The 7108-nt window shown below is 42.8% G+C and overlaps 1 long non-coding RNA gene across 1 annotated transcript; it reads right to left on the minus strand.

Moving 5' to 3' along the window:
* Positions 1-5502: 5502 nt before the first annotated feature.
* LOC118481112 lies at positions 5503-6888 on the minus strand. The gene is made up of 3 exons (XR_004864412.1): positions 6861-6888; positions 6103-6190; positions 5503-5582 (listed from the first exon to the last, which is right to left on the minus strand). It is a non-coding gene; the product is annotated as an uncharacterized LOC118481112 (long non-coding RNA).
* Between the last annotated feature and the right edge of the window lie 220 nt (positions 6889-7108).

Raw genomic sequence — 7108 nt, forward strand, 5'->3', positions numbered from 1 at the left:
TGACTTTTCTTGGACTTCATTGGTTGGGCCGGTCGCAAGAATTGTGGGTCCGCGAGGAGGACCTCTCTTGGCGACTGGTTGATCTCGGTCCATTTGCGGTCCCGAGATTCTTTTCTTGGTGCCCGAGTGTCTCGGGCCGGGTTGTAGCATTGTGGGTCAAACGTGTTGGGTTGCGGGAAATAGGGTTTAGTAATATCCCGATTTCCTGCCTCCCGGTTTCGCTTGTTGTTACGTTTGGACCCTTGGTGGGATGTTTCGGCTTGAGGTTTTGCCTTTTTGACGTGCGGTTCGAGCGACCGCTGTGTCTGGGCGTATGTCTTGACTGCGGTCATGACATCCTCCCATTTTTTAGGCAAACCCTCCTTGCCAGAGATGGTCATGACCATCTCTCTGTCTTTGACGGCCCGAATAAAATGGTTTCGCGCCATTTGGTCCGCCACGTCGCCTATTTCTAGGCATTCTTTATTGTAACGGATGACGAATGCCTCGAGCGATTCGTCATCCCTTCGCCAGATGTTCATGACGTCCAACGAATCGCGTTCGTGGCGTCGCTGTTGGCTAAAGTGGGCGAGGAACTTGGCGCGCAAGTCCTCGAAAGAATCCAGTGATCCCACTGGCAAAGAATCAAACCATGCCCTGGCCAGACCGATAAGGGTCTGGGGGAAAAAATTGCACCAGGTGGGTTCGTCCCACCTGCCATTGACGCCTGCGCCTGTGAAGATGTTCATGTGGTCGTCCGGGTCGGTCGAGCCACTGTATTTCCCAATGTTGACTGGGAATTTTGTCGTTGTGATATCGGCGTTGGCGATGTGCGGGACGAATTTTGAATTTTCGGCCGCGGCCCTTGGCCTGTATGGTTCGTGCGCAGGGCGCTTTGCCGCCCTGAGGTATGTAGTGCGGGGGTGACTGGGAGGAACATAGTTGCGTCCCCCCGGTCTGCTGTTGGTGTCGTGAGACTCCCCGCGGTAGGTTTGATCGTCAGGGTCGGTATGCCCGTACCCTTCCGTGTAGGGTTGCGGGCCCAGTCGGCTCTGGATGCCTGGGCCGCGCCTGGAGGCTGACCGCCTCCTATCTTCCCCACAGGGGCCCAGGCGGGTGTGCACTGGCCCTCTGGAGCGGGACTCATATGAGAAAGTGTCCTCATCGAGTGTGTGGATCGAACAGTAAGATGATCCACGGTCGTCATGTCGGCTTCTGGAAGCCGGACGTGAGTGTAACCTGCCATCGTATTGGAGTATACGGTTGGCAGGTGTGTGTTGTATTGGAGTAGGCCCAGCTTGTACGTTTGCTTCCGTACAAGCGCGGTTGTAAGCCGCTATCAGCAGATCAGTCTGCTGTTGGTACCAGGAGTGCAAGTCCACGCCTGGTGGAAGCACAGTTGGGGCCTGTGATAAGTCGTGTCCGAACGCAAAGGATGGGATCCTTTGGGTGGACGTGCCAATGTGTCCGGGTTGGGGGGTCGAAGGGTGGACCCCTGTTGTTACCGGGGGATTTGGGTTATCCGCATTGGTGTTTTGGTTATCAGTCATGATCTTGAGAGGGAGAGGGATGGATTAAAAAGTGCTAATAGTAGCGGTGGGCGCCAATGATGAAACAATGGTTAACCGGGCAGGGTTAACACACTGGTCTCGTCAAGAAGGGTTAATCCCTTCCTCTCGGAGATCGCTGGCTGGGTCACCGGTGGATGATCTCCTGCACAAGGAAACAAGCCGTGACTCGTAACAAGGAGGATGGGGTGGGGGGTGCTCCTTGTTACCACTCTCCGGCGTAAGAATCAGTAGTTTGCTTGGGAAGCAAAGCAAGATTATAGTAGTAGTGAGAGAGTTGTGTAGAGATACCTCAAACCTGGTTTGGGGTTGGTATTTATAGCCGAGGAGTGAAGGAGGAGATTGATGGATGGGCTGACGACGAGCTGCACCGTTGCAGGTGTGTCAGTCTCGCCGGCCGTGGGGGTTACGCCACGTCAGCCCATTGCTTTAATAGCTCTGACAGGGGACTGTCGCCGGCGCCACTTGGTGTCAGCCACTTGCCTGGCGTGTCAGTCCACTTGCTGGATATGCAGGGTGCGGTGCGAGCCGCATCGCTGCATGTGGTAACGTCTGAAGTTACCGCGTCTCCTACTTGTGATCAAGAAATACGCGAGATGCGGTGTTGGCCGCATCGTCGTATGTTGGAGACTATTTGCTCGCTTCCCTTGTCGTGACGAAAATGGCCATATGATGCGGTGCCAGCCGCATCGACATGTTCATCTTCTTTCGTACTTGGGTCAAGCTATTCATCTTCGAACCGAATGGGTTCGAAGGATGTGACCGCATGGGTGCGGTTTGCTTGCTGGTAGGGGTTTGTTTGATGCGGGTAATGGTCGTTTTGGGACCATACCCCTTCAACAGTCCATAATTTATTCTTTTCTTTTTTCTTTTTTTTTTAAAGAAATCTTAGTTTTATACGGGGAATCGTAACAAGTTCCCTTATATCACACTACTGACCCGTAGGTCCCTTTACTTAGCCTCGTAGGCTATTTCCTTAGGCTTTCACCTCTTTGAGGCGAGGCCCTTATGATCCTTTTGCTTCAATTCATGACTCGTGGGTCATTTTGGCCCCGTAGACCTTTTGCTCTGATTAATATCCCGGTTATGATGATCCCGTATATCATCTTTTATTCGAGTCTTCATTCAATGTGTATACATTTATATACGCATATGGCGTTAAGGCACTATGTTTTTGTTTAACATCATTTGTTTTCGTCTTGATATTATCTTTGACCTTGACCGTAGTCTAAGGCTACATTCGTTTCTTTTCGGTTTTCCGACTTTATGACCTCTCATGTCATTTATGCGTCGGTTTATCTTATGCTCACCATTATCCAGTTTACATACATTCGTGTTTGATTATGTCCCTTTGCCGGGCTCATTATTCTTTTGATTTTAACGTTACTATTGTCCCGTTTGTGTTTACTCATGTCACCCGGCATGATATTATATTCAACCCGTTCAACTTCAAAATAGTTGAACATAATTTATTCACAACTCTATTTACATTATCTTGTCATCTTTTAATTATGACCCTAAAACCCGAGTCTTTTAACTTTCCGTCCGGGTTCCTGTTTCTCGGTCTACGCATGTGTTTAATTCCTACCCATCAACTGGGTGGTTTTACCGAAGTCGTTATTATTGCAACCCTCCCGGTATGCACTAAGATCTCGCTTCATCTTTATATTCCGACTTTGTCCCCGAGTTTGGCGTTTTACAAAAACGACCCATTTAGAGACATATTTGCATTTTCTGGGTTCGAGTGTAAGTACACCCCCTCCCAGTGCATATCTACATCATTTTACATGTTTCCATGTCTACATGTTTATATTCCTCGGGTTCGAGTGTAAGTACACCCCCTCCCAATACATGTCTACATCATTTTACATGTTTCCATGTCTACATGTTTATATTCCTCGGGTTCGAGTGTAAGTACACCCCCTCCCAATACATGTCTACATCATTTTACATGTTTCTTTGTCCCTTCTCTCGGGCTCATTATACTAATAGAATACGCTTCCGTCACTCGGCTGTGCGTTTATATTATGATCAAATATTTTGCTTATCTGATTCATTTGGGTACTTTTTAATTTGTCCCACTCACCCCGTCCTTACTACACCGGGTGTGAATGTGTCCGCTATAAGAAGTTCATGGCATCATATGCCACTACTTACTTGGCCAGAGTAAGCGATTAACACATGACACGCATGACCTTTTTATAGTTTTCGCATCACGCCCTATGTAAGTAATACCTCTGTTTATTAATCTTGGAAACAATATCCTGGATAGGTATTCTATTCAGGTTTGTCCAAGTTTTCAACCTACATCTGAAACTATCAGTTTCTACTTATTGGTTGCATGTTTATATTCATGCAATAATTTAAACGTGCACCTGGTAAATGCTTGCCCTAACGGGCTTTTCTTGCCATTAGTCTTGTTCGCGACCATTACGCGATTTAGGTCCTTGATGAGCATGCTCTTCTTGTCATATCTCGGACCGTTCCATCATCATATCCACAATTCGTTTGACTCTCGTCGTCTTCAAACGCGAGTGTCCTTCAATTAAAACATTCGCAAAAGTTAGTAACATTAACTTCAATAATCGCTCGTATTATAATACAAGGCTTTTTCTACTATACGCGTCAACGCGCGTATTTTCGTCAACTATATCAATCATTTCAATTGGGGTAACGTGTATCACACGATAGCCCTATGTGTTGTTTACAACACATTAGCATCTAAACTATTAACGTACATGTACTTACCGGATTTGCGATCAAGCCTCGAACCGAACACTATTCTTTGTCAAGAGCATAAGGTTTAAGTCCAAGCATTGTTCCTCCCCACCATACTCGAATCTCTTAAACCAAGGCTCTGATACCAACTTGTAACACCCGTTCTTATAAATCAAGGTTTAACGTATATTTTGCGAAAATAATCATGTAATTTAAAATTACATATACATCGGAAATACGGGTTTGTTAAAAACTTTTACAATTTAAGTGATAAACATAATGTGATTTAATTCGCCGTTTAGAATAACGACAAAACTACGTTGCGGAAGCTTTGTTTAACGTGTGTTCGGTTCTTGCTCGATGCTCGATCTTCATCCGGGACTCCCGACATTCACATGTGATCAAAACCAACTTAAATGTCAGTTTTGATAATTAATTAACTAATACAACGGGGAAATTAGGAAAATCCAACATGGATATCTTAAACCCAAAACAAAAACTCATTTCTGACCTCCACCGTAACTTACGGTAGCACCGTAAGTTACAGTGGCCTCTGTGTTTCAATTATTCAACCGTACAACAGTAGGCATTTACCGTAACCAAATTACGTCCACCGTAACTTACGGTGGCACCGTAAGTTATGGTGGCCCCTGTATTCCATCTTTCTATTTTGCCGTTTTTGACACGAAAACTTTCGTATCTTTCAATCTGCTCGTCCGTTTAACCTACCGTTTCTTCCTACGTGTTTGTAATTTGATTCTCCATCATATGGAGTTAAAATCTAACATCCGGTTTAACAAAATTTCAGACTTTTAAGTCTTTGGCTTATTACCCTTTTTGCCAACTTTTGACCCGTTCGTGATTTCATCATCAAACTTGTGTATTTGACCTTTATATCTCATATATTTCTTCAACTTAATGTTATCTACCATACTACATTATAATCCCCGGTTTATTACACAAATTAAACCCGTTTTCGTTTGTATGCTTATTTTGACCCGTTAAGGGTATTTATGCACTAAGGTCCCATAACATCCCTTTTATACTTATCTTAAGGATTTAATCTACCAAATCACTTATTTCCAACAACCTTTAAAGGTCGTTTGCCCGGCTTACCCAACTAGGGCATTTTAGTCAACTTTAGCCCCTCATTTACGACGAAGGGCATTTGCTACTTAATTGACCGCAAAAATGTATGTTTAACTACAATCGTATTTATACGTACCTGGCTCGAGTCAACCTAGTGACCCGTTTCGACACCTTGCTTTTATTACCGATATTCTATGGCGACGCAATTATCCCAATTACTATTCGCTCCTGTAACACATGACTTGACCACTACATTAGTTGATTTTGTCAAATGACGTTATTCCCACGATTTGACCCGTTCGGTCTATATAACCCAACATTTTCATATGTAACAAAAACATGGTTCTTAATTACCAATCACACATCCGAACCATTTCGGGTTTTCTCACTAGATCCCTTTCTTTCTAAAGTCAATTTCCTATATTTTTGACCCATTCGGCTTATGCTATGGGTGTCCTTTGAAACTTATTTTACTTTAGTCAATACTTGACTAAATTTCCATTTTTACCCATTTTCCATTACTAGTTACGCTATAAGGTAACTTTAAGAAAACTCTTAAACTATTAACCAATTCATGACTAGTTTACCATTTTGCCTCTTTCACCATTAATCATGGTTTAAAACGTTTCTATTCGTTCCAACCCAATTTGTTTCGTGTTGGAACCCATAATTCGAACCAAATCCTTTGTTGTATTTATCGCCTATAAAATAAACACATATACTACAAGTAGGTGTAAGTTTTACTTACCTTGCATCCGAAACATGCTTTTACTTCTTATTTACTTCGTTTGACCCGCTTCCTTTCCAAGCCTCCACCTAGCTTGTCAAGCGTCAAACTATCATCATAATTCGTAAGACGGTTAGTTTAGTCATTATCACATACGACTATTCCACCTTACAAACTCTATGTTGGAACTACTATCCGACTTCAATATTGGTTTATTTGACTTTCGATAGTCAACTAACTTCAATCATATTACACGCACAATAAGTTCAATCAACATCACGTTTAGAACCCATATTATTTCGTATTACACGTAGTTAGTCGAGTTAGCCAATTACGCGTTTCTTTCATAATTTCATTATGTCAACATTCATTCGGGCATTTTAACAAACACCTAATGTGCATAATATTACTTATTTACTAACTAATTCATAACTAGTTATCTTTACCAAGATTTATACCACAATTCAAACCTCTATGTTTAGTGTTCATGAACTACACATCATATTTCCAGAAATCAGTTTCTAAGCACCAATTTACACTAGATTAGCATCCTACATCCTTGTGTTTATCATTTTCTCATAAAACCCATGAATTACCTTCAATGTGTTCATGAAATTTTTCAGAATTTAGCCATGATTTCACATGTTTTTGTCTAGGTTTTACTCCTAGACACCATATCAACCCTAGTCTACCCAAATAGCTAACATGCAACATAAATTTTCAGATTTCCCAATTTCATGAGAAATTCAAACAGAGAATTAACACCAAATTTTACATACCTTGTAACCCCCTTGTGATGAGGATCACGAATCTATATATGTTCAGATTTTGATTTGGGACAAGAATTGACCTTCAATCTGGTTGTTTTGTGAATGTTTAAGGTTTAGATGGAGCCTGGGGGTCGCCCCTGATGTTGGTCGATTTCCACAAAACACAGACAATTGTGTTTTGTGTTTTATTTTGTTATTTCTATACAATAGTTTTCATTTAGACACATATGGTCCCTCATTTTTCACTCTTAATTCTT

The sequence above is a fragment of the Helianthus annuus genome, chromosome 1, assembly GCF_002127325.2.
Source record: "Helianthus annuus cultivar XRQ/B chromosome 1, HanXRQr2.0-SUNRISE, whole genome shotgun sequence".
Classification (NCBI taxonomy): domain Eukaryota; kingdom Viridiplantae; phylum Streptophyta; class Magnoliopsida; order Asterales; family Asteraceae; genus Helianthus; species Helianthus annuus.